General features: G+C 44.7%; 1 protein-coding gene across 2 annotated transcripts in view; it reads right to left on the bottom strand.

The window, feature by feature from the left end:
- Nucleotides 1-24,623, bottom strand: part of LOC126426857 (uncharacterized) — a 42,570-nt gene that overhangs the window by 16,440 nt on the left and 1,507 nt on the right. The window lies entirely within an intron of this gene.

Below are 24,623 nucleotides of genomic sequence, written 5' to 3'. Positions count from 1 at the left end.
AAATCGGGTGATGCTGAGGGAATTAGATTAGGAAATGAGACACTTAAAGTAGTAGATGGGTCTTGCTTTTTGGGCAGCAAAATAACCGAGGATGGTTGAAGTAGAGAGCGTATAAAATGTAGACTGGCTATGCCAAGGAAAGTGTTTCTGAAAAAGAGTATAAATTTAATTGTCAGGAAGTCTTTTCTGAAAATATTTGTATGGAGTGTAGCCATGTATGGAGGTGAAATATTGACAGTAAATAATTTGGACAAGAAGAGACTAGAAGCTTTTGAAATGTGGTGTTACAGAAGAATGCTGAAGATTTGATGGGTAAAACATGTAACTAATGAGGATGTACTGAATAGAATTGGAGAGAAGAGGAATTTGTGGCATAACTTGACTAGAAGACGGAACTGGTTTGTAGGACATGCTCTGAGGCATCAAGGGATCACCAATTTAGTACTGGAGGAAAGTGTGGGGGGTAAAAATCGTAGAGAGAGACCAAGAGATAAATACACTAAGCAGGTTCAGAAGAATGTAGGTTGCAGTAGTTATTGTAAGATGAAGAGGCTTGCACAGGATATAGTAGTATGGAGAGCTGCACCAAACCAGTCTCAGGACTGAAGACCACAACAACAACTACAACAACAACAACAATTTGCACACCACAAGTGTCACCACCCGCCCAGTTTGCGATACCCCACACCTTTTCAAAAAGCTCACCGATCTGATGCAGCATTCGAAATAGTCCGACAGCGAAGCCAGTCCAGACTGTTTCTTCAGCTGAGTACCAGTTATGTCACTGTGTCCCTGAGAAAAAGCATTGGAAATGTGGCTCTAGCAGTGCTAACAAATGCAAAGATCCATCTGTTAGGTAGTGTTATGCCAATATGAGGTTTGGTTAAAAAATAACCAGGCCGTACTTTTAGCAGACAAGCAGCACTGGCCTCCAGGTCTGACGCTACACTGCCAAGACGTGCAAGGTCTCCTCTCCGTTCCTGCAACGTTATCACCTGCCGACCTCCTCGGTCCGACTGAGCCCTTCGCTCTCGTCAGACCGTATACCTGCAGCTTGTCAAAAATATGTCTAGTGTTCTGAAAGAGCAACAGATTAATGTGAAATTTTTAGTGAAATTTGCAAAGACTGCCAAAGAGTCCGATTCTTTATTGAAACAAGGGTACAGTGGTGAATTTCTTTCACACACTCAAGTTTTCAAACGGTTTTAGCAGTTCAAAGGAGGACACGAAAAGAGTGAAGACGGGTCACACCTACGGTGACCCTCAATGCCAAGCCATTAAAAAAACTTGAGATTTAATCTGAAAAGATCATCAGTTGATTGTTAGTGCTGTTTCTAACACTGTCACGAATCAACAAATATTCGGCAGATTTAACACTAACGTTTTCACATGGGAAAGTTTGTTTAAAAATGGTGTCCAAGAACCTGATACCTATGAGGTCATTTTTGCATAAGCGAGAGGTCCACATGTCACAACATCCAACCTACTCATCCTATCTCGCTTCATGTGACTTCTTTCTGTTCCCATAAGTGAAGGCTGCACTGAAAAGAACAAGATTTGAGACAGCTGAAACCATTAAAAAAAATGTGACAGAAGCCACAAACATATTTTCTGAAAATAACTTCAAAGACTATTTCGATCAGTATAAAAAATACACAAAGAGAGAGTGTAGTATTTTGAAGGAGATGATCTAAAACTAGTGATGAAGTAAAAATAAAGAACGTCGTATCCCAATTCCAGTTACATTTTAGCCAAACCTCTTATCTGGTACAGCCTAAGTGTGGCAGTGACATATTATACTCATTGGGGGGAAACCAGCACAATACCATATAATCAGACTCTTCTGACAAGGTTATGAGAGGCTCTCAGGACCAAGTGTTATGGGAAGCTACCCGATGAGATGTATTTGTTACGAACAATGCTTACAGGTCATTCTGGGCAGGACACACACACACATGCTGCTTCTTTGGGATAGCAAAGATCACATTTCCTACACCCCCCACTCTCCAACATGAGAATCCAGTGACTTTTTCTCCTTGCCTCAAATTCAGAAATAGTTGATTGAGACAACGAGGTGCTTTTTGAAGTGAAACATTTGCTGAAGAGCCTGAATGCAGACTCATTCACCAAGTCATCCCTCGTGTCATCTCGTGGAATCGGGTGTACTGCCGATCGTCTGCGTCTTTCCGAAACAATATTTTGATATCGTGATTTAGGTTCTCAGTCGGGTGTTTCCTGCGACTGGTCAACAAGCTGACCATGTCCCGTATTTATGCCTGGGTGGTGTATGGTGTTCCCTACACCATCTGCGCCCACTGTGACCATTTCTGGTGGTGCTTTTCATCTCTAGGCATTCTGCCTTCCATTTGCACCCATTTCCACTGTTTTCCTCAGTGGCAGCTATGCCAAGGCATTCCATGCTAGGTCAGCACCCACCACGCACGTTTCTGTATAGACACGCTGCAGACATTTCTTATGCTGTTGGCAACCAATCCGGCTTTTTATCGTACCCCTGTCAAACTCCTGGCCGTGTGGGTTTGGTACGCCCCTACAGAGGTAGTGCCTGCCAAATTAGGCTGCTGTGGGAACTGCATTTTTTGTCAGATCATCTACAGAAAGTGTTTATACATAAAGGGTACTCAAATAGGGCCATCTGCAAAGCGCTACATCTCACCAGATGATCTGTCTCACCAGACGATCTGATACAACGGGAGAAGAACAAGAAGAAGAGAACAGGAGGGTAGCCTTTCTATTGAATACAGGGTCAGCATCTGCCTAGATAAGCAGGATCCTGAAAAATCACAAAATCAGAAGTCTGTTCTGCCCACATAACAAGATCAGGGTGCGCCTTGGAACGATCAGAGATGATCTGGGGTTAAGGAAGCCTGGTATCTACCATGTTGTTGTTGTTGTTGTTGTTGTTGTTGTTGTGGTCTTCAGTCATGAGACTGGTTTGATGCAGCTCTCCATGCTACTCTATCCTGTGCAAGCTTCTTCATCTCCCAATACGTACTCCAGCCTACATCCTTCTGAATCTGTTTAGTGTATTCATCTCTCGGTCTCCCTCTATTTACCCTCCACGCTGCCCTCCAATACTAAATTGGTGATCCCTTGATGCCTCAGAACTTGTCCTACCAACCAATCCCTTCTTCTTGTCAAGTTGTGCCACAAACTCCTCTTCTCCCCAATCCTATTCAATACTTCCTCATCAGTTACGCGATCTACCCATCTAATCTTCAGCATTCTTCTGTAGCACCACATTTCAAAGGCTTCTATTCTCTTCTTGTCCAAACTATTTATCGTCCATGTTTCACTTCCATACATGGCTACACTCCATACAAATACTTTCAGAAACGACTTCCTGACATTTAAATCCATACTCAATGTTAACAAATTTCTCTTATTCAGAAACGCTTTCCTTGCCATCGCCAGTCTACATTTTATATCCTCTCTACTTCGACCAACATCAGTTATTTTGCTCCTCAAATAGCAAAACTCATTTACTACTTTAAGTGTCTCATTTCCTAATCTAATCCCCTCAGCATCGCCCGACTTAATTCGACTACATTCCATTATTCTCATTTTGCTTTTGTTGATGTTCATCTTATATCCTCCCTTCAAGACACTGTCCATTCTGTTCAACTGCTCTTCCAAGTCCTTTGCTGTCTCTGACAGAATTACAATGTCATCGAAAGTTTTTATTTCTTCTACATGGATTTTAATACCTACTCCGAATTTTTCTTTTGTTTCCTTTACTGCTTGCTCAATATACAGATTGAATAACATCGGGGAGAGGCTACAACCCTGTCTCACTCCTTTCCCAACCACTGCTTCCCTTTCATGACCCTCGACTCATATAATTGCCATCTGCTTTCTGTACAAGTTGTAAATAGCCTTTTGCTCCCTGTATTTTACCCCTGCCACCTTTAGAATCTGAAAGAGAGTATTCCAGTCAACATTGTCAAAAGCTTTCTCTAAGTCTACAAATGCTAGAAACATAGGTTTGCCTTTTCTTAATCTAGCTTCTAAGATAAGTCGTAGGGCCAGTATTGCCTCATGTGTTCCCATATTTCTACGGAATCCAAACTGATCTTCCCCGAGGTCAGCTTCTACCAGTTTTTCCATTCGTCTGTACAGAATTCGCGTTAGTATTTTGCAACCATGACTTATTCAACTGACAGTTCGGTAATTTTCACATCTGTCAACACCTAATTTCTTTGGGATTGGAATTATTATATTCTTCTTGAAGTCTGGGGGTTTCGCCTGTCTCATACATTTTGCTCACCAGATGGTAGAGTTTTGTCAGGACTGGCTCTCCCAAGGCTGTCAGTAGTTCTAATGGAATGTTGTCTACTCCCGGGGCCTTGTTTCGACTTAGCTCTTTCAGTGCTGTATCAAATTCTTCACGCAGTATCATATCTCCCATTTCATCTTCATCTACATCCTCTTCCATTTCCATAATATTGGCCTCAAGAACATCGCGCTTGTATAGTCCCTCTATATACTCCTTCCACCTTTCTGCTTTCCCCTCTTTGCTTAGAACTGGGTTTCCATCTGAGCTCTTGATATTCATAAAAGTGGTTCTCTTTTCTCCAAAGATCTCTTTAATTTTCCTGTAGGCAGTATCTATCTTACCCCTAGTGAGATAAGCCTCTACATCCTTACATTTGTCCCCTAGCCATGCCTGCTTAGCCATTTTGCACTTCCTGTCGATCTTATTTTTGAGACGTTTGTATTCCTTTTTGCCTGCTTCATTTACTGCATTTTTATATTTTCTCCTTTCATTAATTAAATTCAGTATTTCTTCCGTCACCCAAGGATTTCTACTAGCCCTCATCTTTTTACCAACTTGATCCTCTGCTGCCTTCACCACTTCATCCCTCAAAGCTATCCATTCTTCTTCTACTGTATTTCTTTCCCCCATTCTTGTCAATTGTTCCTTTATGCTCTTCCTGAAACTCTGTACAACCTCTGGTTCCTTCTGTTTATCCAGGTCTTATCTCCTCAAATTCCCACCTTTTTGCAGTTTCTTCAGTTTTAATCTACAGCTCATAACCAATAGATTGTGGCCAGAGTCCACATCTGCCCCTGGAAATGTCTTACAATTTAAAACCTCGTTCCTAAATCTCTGTCTTACCATTATATAATCTATCTGATATCTTCTAGTATCTCCAGGGTTCTTCCATGTATACAACCTTCTTTCATGATTCTTGAACCAAGTCTTAGCTATGATTAAGTTATGCTCTGCGCAAAATTCTACCAGGCGGCTTCCTCTTTCATTTCTTAGCCCCAATCCATATTCACCTACTATGTTTCCTTCTCTCCGTTTTCCTACTCTCGAATTCCAGTCACCCATGACTATTAAATTTTCGTCTCCCTTCACTACCTGAATAATTTCTTTTATCTCATCATACATTTCATCAATTTCTTCATCTGCAGAGCTAGTTGGCATATAAACTTGCACTACTGTTGTGGGCGTGGGCTTCGTGTCTATCTTGGCCACAATAATGCGTTCACTATGTTGTTTGTAGTAGCTTACCCGAACTCCTATTTTTTTATTCATTATTAAACCCACTCCTGCATTACTCCTATTTGATTTTGTATTTATGATCCTGTATTCGCCTGACCAAAAATCTTGTTCCTCCTGCCACCGAACTTCACTAATTCCCACTATATCTAACTAAAACCTATCCATTTCCGTTTTTAAATTTTCTAACCTACTTGCCCGATTAAGGGATCTGACATTCCACGCTCCGATCCATAGAACACCAGTTTTCTTTCTCCTGATAACGACGTCCTCCTGAGTAGTCCCCGCCCGGAGATCCGAATGGGGGACTATTTTACCTCCGGAATATTTTACCCAAGAGGAAGCCATCATCATTTATCCATACAGTAAACCTGCATGCCCTCGGGAAAAGTTACGGCCGTAGTTTCCCCTTGCTTTCAGCCGTTCACAGTACCAGCACAGCAAGGCCGTTTTGGTTAATGTTACAAGGCCAGATCAGTCAATCATCCAGACTGTTACCCTGCAACTACTGAAAAGGCTGCTGCCCCTCTTCAGGAACCATACGTTTGTCTGGCCTCTCAACAGATACCCCTCCGTTGTGGTTGCACCTACGGTATGGCTATCTGTGTCGCTGAGGCACGCAAGCCTCCCCACCAGCGGCAAGGTCTATGGGTCATGTAGAGGGGGTGGGGGGAGGGGGGGAGGCGGGGGGGGGGGGGGGTATCTACCATATACCATGTGAATGTGGTATGTCTTACATCGATCAGACCACCAGAACAGTTGAAATAAGATGTAAAGAACACCAAAGACATACCAGACTACGGTAGGACATTAAAACAGCAGTAACACAACAATACCTGGAACTTGAACACACCTGGCTCAGACTCCCAGATTTTGGGATAGTGTGATCACTGAATCTCTCAAAATCAGGATGACAGAGAACCTGATCAGCTGGGAAGCAGGATACCAGATCAGTACAGTGTGGAATCCGGCTTTAGAATTACTGAAGAAACAACGGGAAAAGTTTCCTTTGCAGTAACAAACGTCAGACAATAAGGAGCATAATTAACGGGGTCAAATCTCTTGCAGAGCAGCATGTGCCAACTTCCTCCTCGGGAGCCAACTCCCACAGGCACCACATATCTCAGGAGCAGACATACTAAACATCTCCAGAGGGTGGTCACCACCACAACAGATTGATGTGGTGTACATGGACAGAATACGCAATTCCCACAACTGTCCAATTCGGCAGGCAGGGCACCTTATAGGGGCATACTGAACCCACCAGGCCACGAGTATGACAAGGACACAATACAAAGCCAGAGTGGTTGCCAACAGCATCAGAAACATCTGCAGTGTGTCGATAGCACTGGAAGCACGCCTGGTGGGTGCAAACTTATTACAGAACTCCTCAGCACAGCCGCCACTGGGGAGAACAGCAGAAAATGGGCACAGACAGAAGTTGGAACGCCTAGAGATAAATAGCACCACCAGAAATAGTCGCAGTAGACGTGGACGGTGCAGGAACACCAGACACTGCTCACACATAAATATATGAACGGTCAGCTTTTCCACCAGTCCTAGGAAGCCCCTGATGCAGATGCCGAGTCACGATGTCGAAATATTGTGTTGCGAAGATGCCGACCACCAGCAGTACACCCAGTTCCGCAAGATGACACTGAATCACCAGGAAAGTCTAAGAAATTAAATCATCCCTTGTCAGAGAAAATGTGTCACACTGAAGGTCGAATATGTAGACTGACACTGTCATCAAGCTTTGTGGTCACAACTTGATTTTGTGTGGACAAAATGACTACTCCTCTTACCTAAACTACTACTCATTAATTTCAATAAACCAAATAACTGACATCTAATTCCCTGCAAATGTCATATAATATCATGGCTACAGTTGAGTAAGCAAAGGAGTGGTCAAAACAGTAAACATGCCAGGTTTATAGAACTGTTTTCATCTTCGTGCAATATTACCTAGAAAAATGTGTACATAAATAATAGCTACCTGAACTGGTTTACTTGTGTCATGAATGACAGCCCATTCCATACTGCCCTGTTGTTCCCTGTAGTGCTGTGATATCTACTGTGTACTTCAAGCAGAGGTACAATGCTAGCTATAAATGGTTACTGTACTTCAGTTCCTTAGCAACAGTTGACAGTGCACACATTATTATGGTTCCAAGAGAAGAGATGTACACGGACAAATGTGCTGCAACTATAGTAGTAAGACAAGCGGGTTTATCTATGCCTCAATCATGAAACAATGTGGTGGGTGTATAAGGGGAGTGCAATACATCCTTCACAACCAGAAGGCAACAGGTAGCAATAAGGACATACTGTGATCGGGACAACCTCGTAGAAAAATTAAAAGTGATGACAAATTCATCTGAATCACTAGTCAGAGAAATAGATTCAAAACATTGCTCAAATTCGTACAGAACTGGTCGAAATGAAAAAGAAAAATGTATCTGTTGCAACAGTAAAAAGGAGACTTACTAATGCCGGATTGAAAGGACAAGCGGCAGTGAGGACACTCCTTATGAAGCTGGTAAGTAAAAGGAAGAGACTTATGGGCTAGGAAACATAGTAAATGAACCTGAGAAGAGTGGAAGAAAGTGTTGTTAACAGATTTGGAAGATAGTGTTATTAACAGATTGAATGTATTAATCAGTTACTTCGGCATTCCCACGACTTCCTAAAATCGTGCCCTGAAATCAGATCCATTCTGTTTGAGATTTTGCCCACCACACCTAGAATAGCTTTCCGTCTCCCTCCCAATCTCTGCGATATTCTAGTCAGACCCTATGCTGCTCCTGCTTACCCTGCAGCTCCTATTCCTGTGAACCTCCCTGCTGAAAGACTTGCCGTATGCACCCTCTTACCACCACCCATACCAGTTCTGTCACTCGCAAAACATTATCGATGGGAGAGTCATCTGTGAAACGGTATGTCATATACCAACTGTTATGTAGACACTGTTTAGCCTTTTACATCGGTTTGACTACCACCAAGTTATCAGTTAGGATGAATGGGCATAGGCAGAGCATGTATATTATGTTATATTAACCGGGGACCTAGAAACGACGGAGAGGCTTTGTCCCCACCGCAGCTGCGGTGGTCCACGAGACGAGTGTAACCCCTATATTTGCTTGGTAGAGTAATGGTGGTGTATGTGTACGTGGAGAACTTGTTGCGCAGCAATCGCCGACATAGTGTAACTAAGGCGGAATAAGCAGAACCAGCCTGCATTCGCTGATGCAGATGGAAAACCACCTAAAAACCATCCACAGACTGGCCAGCTCACCGGACCTCGACACAAATCTGCCGGGTGGATTTGTGCCGGGAACTGGTGCTCCTTCCCACCCGGAAAGCCGTGCATTAGACTGCACGGCAAACCGGGCAGGAAATGAAGGGGATCCAACAGCGTCTGGTGTTCCCACGCGGTCAGAGCGTGTATACTGGCAACACACAATATCCTGCTGCAGATCATGGTCTACAACATGGCAGTTACGACCTTGATACCTGTTTCACCACACGTGCCATCTGGATTCTTCCCTGCACACCAGTTTCTCAGAACTCCACAGGTGGGAATTAGCACTAGAATGTGTCCTCGGTTCTCGCCACTGGCCTTAATTTATGTTAATTTCTTCCATCTCAGCATTTCTTCACAGTATGTACTCCTTTCTTTGCTCCATCTTAGTTTTCTACATCTTTCACAATGAACTTAGCTTTTCACTCTTACTAACTCATGCACAATATTTCTGCAGTAATCTGTGTCTTGCATATTGCCTGTTCTTGTACCTTTAAGCTCTCAGGTTTTCAAATCTCATCCAGTGCAGTCCCCAACAGTCAGTCTTTCCTTCTCATTCTGTCCGGTAAGTCTTCTACGATCCGCCGTTTGAGTGACTTCTCCAAAAACCTCTCCAGTCCTTTTCCTTCATTCCTCCCTTCAATCCTTCTGCTGGAAGAAGGAGCCACTGGCTCCAAAAGCTTCCGTAAGTATAGCCTTCGTTTATGTGTGGGTTCCCCTGCCGCCACTTGGTGAGTGACTTTTTTATCTATCCATTAATATTATAGAGTGGAAAACGATGGCTGTTGCCACATCTTGTCATGAACTCGCCGTTGAATGGAGGAGAGAGATCCAGGGCTACAGATGGAAAAATCTATGGCCAAGAAAGTGCCTTGTGCCACATTAAAGTGTGTGTGTGGGGGGGCGGGGGGGGGGGGGGGGGGGAGGGGGGGGGCGGGGGTGGGGGGGGGGCTCCAGTGTTGAGGAGGCAGAAATTGAGCCCTGCCGGCAGGTCTTCAACAATCCTGTCCCAGTCTACGGTCGCAGTACCACCTCATATAGGGTTACGGGAGTTAAAATCTCCGAGGAGAAGGAAGGGAGCAATGAGCTGTCGAAGAAGGACAACAAGAGCAGGAAATTTAGGATTCCAGTGCGGAAGGGGGGAATAAGGACTGCATGTTGTTATTGCAGAGCCTAAATGGATCCAAAAGGCCACTGCTTCCAGAGCAGTACGAAGGGGAACTCGAGAAACTAACACGTCTGTGCGGACCACTGCACACACACCACCGAAGGCTCACAAAGGGCCGACGAGGTTCAGCAGATGACTCGGAAACCACAGATTGTCAGTGAACGAGTATCCACAGAACGAGATCCCTGCAATACAAAACAAGCTACAGAGTAGAGGGAAAGAAGAGATTGCAATCCCAGAAGGTGACAACAGTAACCATTACAGTTCCACTGAAGGAGAGTAGTACAAGAGCCCAGAAGCACATCGAATGGACCAGAATTGTGGGGGGTGGGGTGTAGGGGGGGGGGGGGGGGGCAGGAGACAGGGTCCGCGCTCTCATCCTGACTTGACTCATCTTCTCCTTCAGAGGACAAGAGGAGGTGAGGTCAGGATGAGATGTAGTCACAGGACTATCAGGATCCGAAAGCAAATGCATTGCTTTGAGACCTACAGAACATGAGTCCCACGTGTGACTAAGCAACAGACTTCTCGTCCTGAAGACACCAGGGAGGGAGGTTCCTCGAGGGAGCTGCATACCCGGCAGGTCCCAGAGAAGAGGTTTCTTCTTGGGCCAAGGAGAAAGAGAGTGAAGTACCACCGAGGAGGAAAGGGAATAGGGACACGGCAGGGGTAAGGAGGAAAGAGGAGGGCGAAAAATGCAACGGATGGAAAGGTAGGTGTTAAAGATACCGTGTGGAAACAGTCAAATTTCTGTCATGCCTCAGAGTAGGATTGACAGTCGAGAATTTTGGATTCCTGAATCTTCCTTTCCTTTTTATATATCAGGCACTACAGTGAGCGAGGAGAATGTGGGCCGGAACAGTTCACACACTTTGGCTTGCAAGTACTCCCCACACGGAGAGGGCAGCTGCAGTCACCGCAAATAGGATTCGGATCACATCGTGAAGACACGACCAAAACGGAGATACCGGAAATGGTGCACGGGAGTGGGATATAGGGTTTCACGTCACAATGGTAAACCGTAATTTTGTCTTTTCTGGAAAGGTATCCCCTCAAAAGCTAGTACAAAAGTGCTCATATCGAGGCGATGTCCTTACGACCCCTCTGGACTTGCCGGACAAAAATTCCGTGCCGTTTCAGATTAATCCCGAGTTCCTCGTCAGATTGCAGGAGGCTGTGCCTGTGCAAATAATGGCCTGTGTCATATACAAGGACTGGTGAGGAATAATGCTCATTAGAGCATCCACTGAGTGCTTGCAAGCACAAAGGGAAGCTGACTGACTGGCAGAAGAGGTTTTAATCAGTAGGGAACCAGATCATATCTTACTGAGTCAACTTCCCTTAACTTATCTTTGATATGTTCTTTTCTTTCTTTAAAAAAAAGGGGGGGGGGGGGGGAGGGAAAGTTTGGTTGTGGCAAAAGTTTTCCTGTGTGTCTTGGGTGAAAACAAGTAATGTGAAAAAGGTTTTTTCCCCAAGCCAGTGGGCCTGGCTCTTCTCCCAGGGGATGGCTAGGGAAGGGAAGACTGGGGAAACAAAAGGAGGAGCAGAGAGACAACTGTTCCTGTACGAAGACACAGCTGTGGAAGAGCAGCTTGAAGCACGGAGCTCAGCACGCTTTATGTGCAGAGCGCCCAGCCCGGTACCACCCACTCCGATCACGGGCTCATCCCGTGGGTACCACACAGCCGCATCGAGGACCACCCGGCTCGACAGTCGTAGCCAGAAATGTCAGTGCCCCAAAAAGGTGAGCAACCGCTCTTAGGCATACACGAGGCAATCACAGCTCAGGTACCAGAAGTGCGATTCCTATGATGTCAACCACATGGGCCATAAGAACTGCACCACATGGACTCGCTACACCTGCTGGTGACCTAGCAGGGGGGAGAGGGGGCTACAGCAGGGAAGGAAGAGGAACCGACACCGGATATGCTAGGGAGTGAGCTGCTCCTTAAATGGCTCACACTACAGAAGCAGAATTTCAAAAGGGGGGTCAAACCCCAAAGGAGGGCAGAAGAAGAGACTTGGGAGGGGGCGAGGAAGAGTGGAAACACTAGAAACTAGACCAAAAAGAAATAGCAGAATTGAGAGAATATCCAAGTAGCCATTAAGGGAAACATTGAAGGAGGAAGAACAGGAGGTAGGTTGGTTGGTTGTTTGGGATTTAAGGGACCAAACAGCAAGGTCATCAGTCCCTTGTTTCAGATGTGGTCCATTCCACTAGTGTGACATCTCAGGAAAGTCAGAACAATAAAAGGGAAAAGGCTAAAAATGTAAAAGGGCAGTCATTTTGTCAATGGTAAAAACAAAATGAGGGAAGTCAGCAAGAGAACGAACCCAACGCTAAGCTGAAACAGCATAGGCAAGACCACCTGTGACTAAAAGGTGCAACTGCTAGAATGTAGAAGTACATATGGGAAAAGGAGACTAACCAATCCTTTAAAAAAAGGGTAAAACAGAGTAAAAGGGGAAGAAAAGAGGATCTCGGTCAGGGAGGTGAGTCGGGAATCTCCAAACACGGCTTACAGTGGGAGATACCCAAACACTCACTGCCCTTCCCCAACACCAGAGAGAGATTAAAAACCTTAAAACTGAGAATAAAAACCACTTTCCCAGAGGAAACCGAGAACCAGAGAGACCATCCGGGAATCATCAGCCAACATCAAAGGTAAATTGCGTGGGAGTCTGTACTTAGCACGCAGAGCCAAAAGAAGGGGGCATCCAACCAAAATGTGGGCTACCGACTGGAAGGCTCCACAACCACAAAGTGGGGGTGGCTCATCATGCAAAAGAAAACCATGGGTCAGCCTGGTGTGGCCAATGCGGAAACGACACAGTGTCGTCGAGTCCTTTCGACAGAGGCAAAAGGAAGAACGCCACGGGCCTTGTGTCACCTTAATCGCACGAAGTTTATTAGACAGGGGAGTAGCCTCCCAAGAGTTGGCCCATGACTGTGCAAAGTAGGATTTGATGTGAAGCCGTAAATCCGCTGCAAGGGGGGGGGGGGGGGGGGGTAAGTAACTGCTCCCCCAGCCAAACGATCAGTGAGCCATCATTAAGAAGGCGCAGTCGTGGTCTGCAATAAATTGGTCTATAAGAAGACCTCGTCTAGATGGAAAGGCACTGCCCCACAAGGGATGATGAGCATTAAAATCCCCGAGGAGGAGGAAGGGAGGAGGAAGTTGCTGAAGAAGGGCAGTAAAGGCAGCAGATGTAAGAGTCCTGTCAGGAGGGAGATAAAGATTGCAGACCATGACCTCAGAGTCTAGGTGGACCCCAACAGCAACCGCTTCCAATGTAGTTTGAAGAGGAATCCACATGCTAGCAATGTCTGTACGGACCAACGTACAAACGCCACCAGAAGCCCGCAGGGGTCCGACCCGATTTCGACAGAAAACACGGAACCCACGGAGGGTCGGTGAGTGAGCATCAGTAAAATGAGATTCCCATAGAGCAACACAAGCTGCAGAGTAAAACGAAATAAGGGATTTCAATTCCGGAAGGTGACGATAGTATCCATTACAATTCCATTGGAGAACCACAGAACGATGATTTAAATGGGGGCTGAACACGCTAAAGCCAGTCATACCGCCGGGTCCCCACCCGTCACCGAAAAGGAGGGGGCGACATCCATGGATGACAGGTCAGAATCCGGTTGTGAAGTCGAGGATGGGACCTCTGTTGACACCAGAGGCTCTTTGTCTCGGGACTTATGTTTCTTCTTCTTATCAGGCTGAGATCAAGGAGGGTTGTGTGGCATAAAGGAGCCAGTTGCAGCAAGATCGGGAACAGAAAGAGACCGGGCGACCTGGCGGCCGACAGACCGCGGCTCTCGCGGTCGTCGCGCGGCAGCAGACCTTTGGCCTGGAAGATGCCGGGAAGGGGCATCCCAGGAGAGGCGCCCTTGACCGGCAGACACCGAAGGAGTGGGACACTTCTCCATCTGTGGAGGGAGAGCAGCGCCCAGAGGAGAAGGTGTGGGAGCTGCAGGGGAGGGGGGGAGGAGAAGGGTCCGGGGTGGGGGTAAGGAAGGGGGAGGAAGGGATGAAGATGTAACCAAAGTGTAACTAGATGTCACGGACACAGGGTGAAGACGTGGATACTTCTTACGGGCCTCTGTGTAGGTTAAACGATCGAGGGACTTATACTCCTGTACCTTCTTTTCCTTCTCATATACTGGGCAATCTGGTGAACGTGGAGAATGACTGCCATGACAATTTACACATACAGGAGAGGGAACACAGGGACTCCCATCATGGAGTGGACGTCCACAGTCACCACAAAGAGGGGCTTGTGAACAGCGGGAAGACGTGTCCAAAACGCAAGCACTTAAAACACCTCATAGGAGGTGGGATGTACGGCTTCACATCACATCGATAAACCATAATCTTAACTTTCTCAGGGAGGGTGTCCCCTTCAAAGGCCAGGATAAAGGCACCAGTATCAATGCGATTGTCCTTAGGACCCTTCTGAACACGCCGAACAAAGTGAACACCCCGCCGTCCGAGATTGTCCCGAAGTTCCTCATCAGTTTGAAGGATGAGGTCCCTGTGAAAAATCACACCTTGAACCATATTTAGAGACTGATGGGGGGTAATGGACACAGGAATTGTGCCAAGATGGGTACAGGCACGAAGGGCCGCAGATTGGGCAGCTGAAGCAGTTTTGATCAGCAACGAACCCGACCGCATCTTGCTCAGGGAGTCCACTTCGCCAAACTTGTCTTCAATGTGTTCCACAAAGAATAAAGGTTTAGTATTGGTGAAAGTATCCCCATCAGTCCTGGTGCAAACTAGATAACGGGGGAAAGGTTTCGCCCCTAGACGATGGGTCTGACCCTCTTCCCAGGGGGTAGCCACGGAAGGGAAGGCCCGAAAGGGCAAGAGAAGCAGCACTCGAAGAATCAGTTCCACACAGAGAGAAGTCTGCAGAAGAACGACCAGAGTTCTGGACCCGTATGCGTTTCATTTGCATAGCGTCTGCCCTGATACCACCCACTCCGATCAGGGGCTCTCCTCACGGGCGACACCCAGCGACAGCAAGGGCCGTCTGGCACGGCGGCTATTGCCGAGAGTTCAGATGCTCCAGGATGACGAGCAACCACTCTGAGGCATGCACGAGGTGATCACGGCCCAGGTATCAGAAGTGTGATCCCTGTGTGTTCAGGGGGCTCAAACAAAAGGGTACATAGCGACCCCACCACACGGGCTGGCTACCGTGCTGGCTATGCACCCTAGCATCAGATGACGACGTGAAAGAAAAGGTGGAATGTACTAGGAGGGCACACGTCAGAGACACTAGGTGAGGTGCTCTTCCCCAAATGGCTCACACTACGGAATAGAAATTTAGTAAAGGAGGTCAAATCCCAGAGGGGGACCAGGTAATGCCAAAAGGAGGAGGTGATTATGCAACAAAGCCAAATTGTAAAACCAACAGAACCAGGAGGATAGCGGGGGCCAACATAAGCAAGGACACCAAGAGAGGGAGAGAGGAGAGGGCGAGGGGAAAGGAACAAGGAGGGGGAGGGGAAGGAAATGCAGCCCTGGAGAGAAAGAAGGCTCCAATAGCTCGGGGCCCCATGCTCGCCACGCACGTATCCACAAAAGAGTTGTGGACCCCCTGGGGGGAAGAATGGGGGGAGGGGGGGGCAGATGTGGGAGGAACTACAATGGGAAGGAGTGGATATGGGGAAGGGAAAGCAGTCTGGGAGAGAAGAATGGCAGCACTAGGCCAGGGATCTGTGCACATCACACACATACCCACAAAAGAGCTGTGGGCCGCCTGTCAGGGGGCCAGCTGCTGTGGCCGAGTGGTTATAGGCACTTCAGTCTGGAACCGCGCGACTGCTACAGTTGCAGGTTCGAATCCTGCCTTGGGCACGGATGTGTGTGATGTCCTTAGGTTAGTTAGATTTAAGTAGTTCTAAGTTCTAGGACACTGATGACCTCAGATGTTAAGTCCCATAGTGCTCAGAGCCATTTTGAACCCTTTCAGGGGAGGGGGAACAATGCAATGTTCACGGTCCCACTGTGACGCTGAAATTTCATCAGTATGAGCTCTTGCATAGTGCAAAAAACAGTATGTGTAACCTTACAGGCTGATGGAATAGTCCCGTACTTCTCTGTTATTGGGAAGGGGAAATGTTTCCACGCCAAGGATGATTTTGTTTCTGGTTGAAAGTGGAGGACTCGAGACTTGTCCTCTGTAAAAAAAATTGTGCAATGAGGTCCTCTTCTTCCTCAGAGTACTAAATGAGGTGTCGGAAAGACAGACCAAGTATGTTAATTTTGTGTTGCTCAGTCAACATGCGGGGCTACGTCATCGATCATCACACACCAATCATTATGAATGATCTAATGTAACTGGATAGATAAAACAGTCCATTAGCCAAGTGGCTCAAGTGAACACACATATAAAAAAAAGTTTTTACTTATGTAAGCTTTTGGAGCCAGTGGCTTCTTCTGGCAGAAGGGTTGAAGGAAAGGAAAAGGGACCAAAGGGAAAGAAACTGGAGAGCTATAGGGAAAGGGGTTGGGTTTGAAAAGTCAGCCAGAACCCCCCTGGGAGACTAACTGTCGGTAAGTTCTTGAGCCCACAAAAAACACACGACCGCATATTGATCTACTTTTGTACACTCATGAAGTACATCCAGCATCTTACACTGGCTGCCTCGCAATGTCCCACACCCTCTACAACAAGCATACATCTGCTGCTATCTGCTGGAAAAGTATGCATACGTCATTTAAATGGGGTATAAGGTAAACTGACATTTGCAGCTTATTTACTGATCTACTCTCATAGACCCCTTTGACATTTTCAGCATATTTACTGACCTACCCTCACAGACCACGCAATTATATGGAAATAACTGGAATAGCAAATGCAGTGACTATTTCTCCGATCATGCAAACAGTACACGGAAGTATCCACTCTGAGGGTAATTCATACCTTTTGCGAAGGAAAAATGAGAACAATTATTTTACCAGCATTACTCCATTTTAAAAAGTGCTAGATTAGACATGTGAAGTGCGAGAAATTTCTTATCACCCCACATATAAGCCACATTTTTTTCCCCCAAAATATGGCCATGAAAAATTAGCATGCAGCTTAACTACACAACCCTACAAATATTTTCGTATTATTGGAACTGCACCCGTAGTGGTCATCCCTTAGCTGCTGCAATGAAGAGAGACCTAGGCCTTATATCTGAAGGTGTGGACTTTAAAACTGCAGGAGCTTGATGTTGCTGTAAACAAGCAATTTAAAGACAGTCTCTGAAAATACTATGCTAATTTGCTTTTATAATGGTATCATGCAGTCAATCCATCTAACAAGATTAAAAAAATATCAGTCAGTTTTGTGTGCAAATCGATTCTCTCTGCATGGTGCACAATATTGTCAGATTCTAATCCATCTCGCACAATTCAAAAGCCATCAGTCATCCTTATATGCAAGTAGATTCTCTCTTTGTGGCACACAATATGACAGATTTTAACATCAATGGCTCAAGAAGTGCTGCAGGTCTAATACCCTCAACGGCAGCAAGGACAATAGTCTTTAGGAGACAAGTAAATAGACGAAAAAATAAATACTGATAGTTAACAGAAATGTAAGTTACAGAACTCTTATTTCTGAGTAATTTATTTACATTACTATGTTAAAAATATATGATTAACTCTGGCAATATTATTAACAGTGTCTGCAAATGGGTAATGTGGCACAATTTTTTTCCAAACAGAGCTTTTCCAGTTTTTCCTCCTCAAAATTAGGGGTGTGGCGTATATTTGAGAGTGGATTATATTGAGGCCAATATGGTAGTTGCTAAACTGGTCTCTAATGATACAGCAAAGCACGCGAATCCAAACAGCAGTGGCTTCCTGGCAGATAAAAACTGTGTGCCGGACCGAGACTCAAACTCGGGACCTTCGCCTTTCGCGGGCAAGTGCTCTACCATCTGAGCTACCCAATCACAACTCACACTCCGTCCTCACAGGTTCACTTCTACCAGTATTCGTCTCCTACCTTCCAAACTTTACAGAAGCTCTCCTGTGAACCCTACAGAACTAGCATTCCTGGAATAAAGGATATTGCGGAGACATAGCTTAGTCACAGCCTGGGGGATGTTTCCAGAATGAAATTTTCACTCTGCAGCAGAGTGTGTCCTGATGTGAATCTTCCTGGCACATTAAAACTGAGCACTGGCCCGCAAAAGCCAAAAGTCCTGTGTTCGAGTCTCGGTCTGGCACACAGTTTTAATCTGCCAAGAAGTTTCATATCAACGCACATCCTGTTGCAGAGTGAAAATTTCGGTCAGCTGTGGCTTCCTTCATATGAAATGTGCTGTCACATTCTGCAGTGTTACTATTACACAACCCTGCCGGTACATGTTCCATTGTTTTGTTTTTTCTTACACATAAAATACACAATGTTTTGTAACAATATTATCAGAAGGAAAGTTGCTACTCACCATATATGGAGATACTGAGTCACAGATAGGCACAACAAAAAGATTTTCACACTTAAAGCTTTTGGCCAATGGCCTTTGTCAACAACAGACACACATACGCGCGCGCGCTGTGAAAGATTGGAAGTACATTCCTCTAGATTTCAGCCTATCGCGCGCGCGCACACACACACACACACACACACACACACACACACACACACACACACACACACACACACAACTGCAGTCTCAGGCAACTGAAACCACACAGTTTTGTAAGAAAGATACCACAATCCTCCTTGCTAGCTGTTGTATCATATAGGCTGAAATCTAGAGGAATGTACTTCCAATCTTTCACAGCTTAAGAAATACAGCATCTACTGCCATTATACCAGGTGATTCAAAACAAAAGAACAGATTTCAATTGTTTATCACAGACAAACTATAGAAGATAGACACACATTGCATCTGTCACCAAATAGAAGAAGATTCAAAGCTTTCACACAGCTGCACTGTTAGTTTATAGCAACACGGTGACTACACCACAAGAGGAGTCAGTTTGTCTGCTGGAGTTTGCACTAAACCGATTCACCAAGAAGCTGCCTCTGGCCAAGTAGATTTATGACTGGCATAAAAAATTCTCGGAAGTTAGTTGCATATTCAAATGGAAGGGCACTGGTCGGCCACACACGACTAATGAAAATGTCGAGCGGATCCCAGATGCACTCACACGGAGTCCTCTGAAGTCCACAAGACAGGGAGACCAGCAACTTCTACTTCCTGAAACAACAGTGTGGTGTGTTCTGAAACAATGTCTCTATATGGAGTCTTACCAGCTGCAGTTACTGCAGCAACTGCCTCCCGGTGACCATAAGTAAAAGTATGAATTTTGTACTTCAGTTCTCCAGGATACGGCAGAGGAAACTTTTTTCCGAATGAGTCATCTTTTTGGATGAATCGACATTTCATCTATCAGATAAAACAAACCACCGTAATTAAGAATTTTGGGGTTACAAAATTGTGGCGCCGTTGTCAGACACTGAAGTGATTCACCGAAACTGAATGTTTTTTGTGCTGCTTCTGTTCACTATGTTTAAGCACCTTTCTTTTTTGCAGAGGGAACTGCGACAGGAATGTCATACCTGGATGTGCTGCAAAATTGGTTGTTTCCTCAACTTCACACAGATTCCAATGATTTCATTTTTATGCACGATGGCACCCCCTCACACTTTCACCTTGAGACATGGAATTATCTTAACACCATCCGACGGAACTGCGACAGGAATGTCATACCTGGATGTGCTGCAAAATTGGTTGTTTCCTCAACTTCACACAGATTCCAATGATTTCATTTTTATGCACGATGGCACCCCCTCACACTTTCACCTTGAGACACGGAATTATCTTAACACCATCCGACAATGTTGGATTGAAAGAGATGGAGAACAAGATCTTGTTCATTGCTTTTGGTCTCCCAGGCCACCAAACCTCAGATTTTCATCTGTGTCGGTACATATGAGGTGTGATCAAAATTAATGGAAATTTTTTAATTACACAGGATTCATACATCTGATTTTCACCTTTTTTAATCTTGTGATACTCGAGTTCCTGATGTATGTTTGCATTTTCAGCTGCTTTGAATATTTTGTTGATTCTTGACAGTCCAAAACATTGTGTGTGTTTTTGATTCCTCAGTGAATTCTCACTTTTGAAAAAGATAGTTCAAATTGCATTGAATTTTGCTCGAAAATGTTAACTGTGGCTTCTGGCAAATCTGCTACGAGTAAGACGAGAGGTTATGTGCGGTATAAACATTTCGAAAAGGATCGAGAAACACTGAAGACAAAGACTGTTCTCGATGTCCTAGCACATCATTTACTGATAACAATGTGGTTAGTTGGTCAATTTGGGGAAAAGGGACCAAACAGCGAGGTCATCAGTCCCATCAGAGTAGGAAGGACGGAAGTCAGCCTTGCCCTTTCAAAGGAACAATGCCGGCATTTGCCTAAAGCAATTTAGGGAAATTGTGGAAAATCTAAATCAGGATGCCCAGACACAGGTTTTAACCGGATGACAATGTGGAAAAACAAAACAAAGCATTGTTCCGGCAAATCGCCGAATCACCATCTGAGAAGCTGGTGATGGTGTCAGCATATCCTCCAGCTCATTCCAAGCAATTTATTTGGATGTTTTGGGCATAAAACATGTAGCAGCAAAGTTTGTTCTGAAATTGTTGAATTTTGATCTGAAACGATGTCGTGAAAGTGTTGAATGAAGTCGATAATGATACAGAACTTCTAAAGAAGGTTCTTACGGCTGACAAAACAGGGGTATACAGGTAAGACATTGAAACCGTGGCTCAGTTGTCCCAATGGAAACTGCCTGAAGAGCCAAGACCAGAAAAAAATTTGACAAATTCGATCACATGTGAAGATTCTTCTCAGTTTTCTTCGGTTACAATGGGATCAAGAGTTCCAGCGTCACGGTCATGTGGTGAATAAGGAATACTGCCTGGAGGTTATGCACCACTCACGTTAAGCAATCCAAAGAAAACTACCAGAATTGTGGCAGAATCACTTGTGGAAACTGCATCACAATAACACTCTTGCTGACATCTCAATGCTTGTTCATGATTTTTTGGCAAAAAAGAAAACCACCATGTTGCCTCGGACACCATATTTGTTGGACATTGCCACTTGCAACTTCTTTCAACTCTCAAGCTACAGAGCACCATGAAAGGCTATCATTTTGCCATCACTGATGAGATAAAAACTGAATCACTGAAGCAGCTTAACACCATAACAAAAAGTTAGTTTCAGGAGTGCTTTCAAGATCTGAAAAAGTGCTAGCACAAGTATATTGTATCTAAGAGTGATTACTCTAATGAGGACAAAGTTGATGCTGATGAATAAATAAAGTCTGTTTAACAAAAACGAAAATTTTCAGTATTTTTTGATCACATCCCATTAGAAGAGAGAGTTTTTCCTCCCTACAGCAGCTACTCTTCAAGAGCTGAGAAATCTAATTGATGAAGCTGTTAATTCAATAAACAGAGACCTGTTGATTCACGTGTGGAATGAAACCGACTGTCAGTTCAATGTTTCTCACGTGACGCATGGTCCTTATACTTTGTATTGAGTGAAAACCTTCCTCTATCTTTCACAGTTTGTCTGTAATAAACAACTGAAATCTGTTCTTTCTCTTTGAATCACCCTGTATGTGACAAACTGATATAGTATTTTCTAGAAGAGTGGTACAATTACTCAATGACTTGATGAGACAAAGTTTAAAAGACTGCCATATCAAGGATTAGCAAACCAAATACTGTGTCCACAGATTGATGACAACATAAAAATGGCAGAGAGACAACACTCAACAAACAAACACAGATAATGTCACTAACAATCTGAAAACATAAACACAACAAAAGGCCAGGACCTCCAAAGGGATATGGTTTTTTCGTGGGAAATGCAAATATAGAGGAATGTTCAATACGAGTCATCTGCTTTGACCGGCGACTTAGGAAATGTGCGACAAGGCCGTAAGCAAGATGATGTGAGAGCAGCCATTAATGTTATGTCATTGGCCAAAGCTGACTACTTGTATTGAAAATTCCTCTTGACCCAGGAATGTTCTTGTAATTAATGCCTTGAAACATATTAAAAATTTGAAAATATCAGACCACAGTGGAAAACTAGAGGTTTTCAGCAGATGTAACTATGGAATAAGAAAAGAAAACTGTCGTGTCATTACCACAGACTTCACCAACTTACAACCAAACTATTATCTTCCAACATAACCTAAACCCCACACTACGCTACAGATCAGTATGTCAGCATAACTTACATCAAGAAGGGGCAGTACTGTGAAGTCCTATACACAAAGGTCTAGTATAAAACACTATCTGAGCTACTGCCCACACAGCTAAATGACGTCTAACAATACGAATGATACAGAAACAAAATCATCATCATCACAGGTGCTAACTACATACGTACGACCATACTGCAAAGAATACATTGACGGCTAGTGGTATTCACTACAGCTGAATATCAGTTGGCAGAGAGATAGTCCAATGCTATCACTTGTGGTTGAATCAATAAAAGATAGAACTACAGTCACAAAATACAAGGATCATGACAATGCTTTGGAAAATAGTTGCACCAACACCATCAGTGAAACATTTTCAACAAAGAAAAAGTAATTTTATTTTTATTCTTCGGGCAATATGTAAGTCTCTTGATGTCTAACTGACTAATTAAGCCATTAGGCCTATATGAATTATGAATCTTTTACTTGGCTTAGAAGTAAACATGACAGTTCTGCCACTTTGGATGGGACAGATACAGTGGCTTAATACAAGATACTCATTACACAGAAACTTCAAATAATTGTGCAATATACATGTGTAGTCCTACTTCATGCAAATATTTAAGTAAATAGTAATAATACAGACTCTCAATATGGTTATTACAGAAGCCAGAATCATAAAAACCAAATGAGAAAAATAAACTGAAAGTGCAGGGGGAGGAAAGGAAAGGAACTGATGATATCTTCTGCATCGGGACATCACGGAGAATTGGTGGTGATAAGCAAAAATGTGTGCCAGACTGGGATCTCTTGTTTACTAGACAGATGCATTAACCAATGTACCACTGAGACACAGTGTTTATCGCTATCGCAAAGGTACAAACTATCTCAACATACCCCCGATCGACCCACATTTCCACCTAGCACCACCTATCCATATTCCCTGTCCGTGACCTCCACGTTCGCTAGTTTTTTAGGTTCCTGCCGAAGGTTGAAGGTTGTCACGCATCCGCACTCAAGGTTGTGGATTCGTTGCCCATCGAGACAAATCAGTTATATGAATGCGTGGTTTCTGTTCTTTCGGACATTTCCAAAAGAAGAGACACCACACATTCGTATACAAGGTCTGTTAGAAAAGTATCCAACCCTTCTTTTTTCTTTTATGAACACTTAATGGATTTCAGTTTGGAGCACTTGCACGGACTGAGCTCAAACCTTCATGCGCATCTGTGATTTTTTCCGCCACCTGTTGATAGCATAAGCTGCCGATAAGCAGTAGACGAGTGAGGTGGTGTGTAGTGCTCATGTCCGTTTTTCACTGCAAGGGAAATCACGAAATGACTGGAAAAGTGCTGTTGCATCAAATTTTGCCAGGAACTGGGCATCAGTCAGGTGGAAAACATTCAGAAGATTCAGGCGGCTTTCAGTGACAATGTTATGGGCATCATACAGATTAAGTAGTGTTACAACCAGTTCACAAATGGCTGCACATCGGTAGAGAGTGAGCCACACTCTGGTCAGCTGTCAACGTGCCAAAATAACCACATCATTCCCAAAGTGACCACTGAAGTGACACGGCACCATCGTGAGACCACCAGGGAAAGTGCAGAAGAGGTGCGCATCACCACTTTTTCAGCACAATCCATTGTAGCTGAAGATTTGTCCACGAAGAGAGTGTTGGCGAAATCTGTGCCGAAGCTGCTGGTGGCGGAGCAAAAGCAACTTTGCGTTGACGTGTCATAGGACATGCTGGACTCCACAAACAGTGACCCAACATCCCAAACACCATAATCACTGATGTCGAGTCCTCAGTGTACGGGTACGACCTGGAAAGCAAATCCCAGTCGTCACAGAGGAAGCATTCCTTGTCACCCAGACCGAGAAGCCCGCCACACGTGTAGCAACGTCAAAAGTGATGCCGACCCTTTCTTCAACTCCAGTGGTGTGGTACACCATAAGCACACACAATAGGATCAAACAATTGTCAAAGAGTACTAGAGGAATGTGCTCCATCGGTGTAAGGATCAGACTTGTGGTCAACAGGAAATTGGCACTCCATCGCGACAACGCTCCAGCACATTCCTCACCTTTGATTCAGACTTTTGTGGTGAAAAACCAGATTCCTGTGCTTCTCGTGCTTAACTCTCCTGATTTGACCCCCTGCAACTTCATGCTGTTCCCGATGTCTGAGAAGCCCTTGAAAGGAAAACAATTTCAGACAAGATAGGACATTATGGCAGTAATGACAGCCAAGCTGAACTACACTCCAAAAGAGGCTTTTTTGGTACACTTCCAACAGGAATTATCTGAGGGTGATTAGGTGTCCAATGCATCAGAAAAGCCAGTTTTCTCTCTCTCTCTCTCTCTCTCT

Source organism: Schistocerca serialis, chromosome 11 (assembly GCF_023864345.2).
Source record: "Schistocerca serialis cubense isolate TAMUIC-IGC-003099 chromosome 11, iqSchSeri2.2, whole genome shotgun sequence".
Taxonomy (NCBI): domain Eukaryota; kingdom Metazoa; phylum Arthropoda; class Insecta; order Orthoptera; family Acrididae; genus Schistocerca; species Schistocerca serialis.
This window is presented reverse-complemented; position numbering and strand designations above follow the sequence as displayed.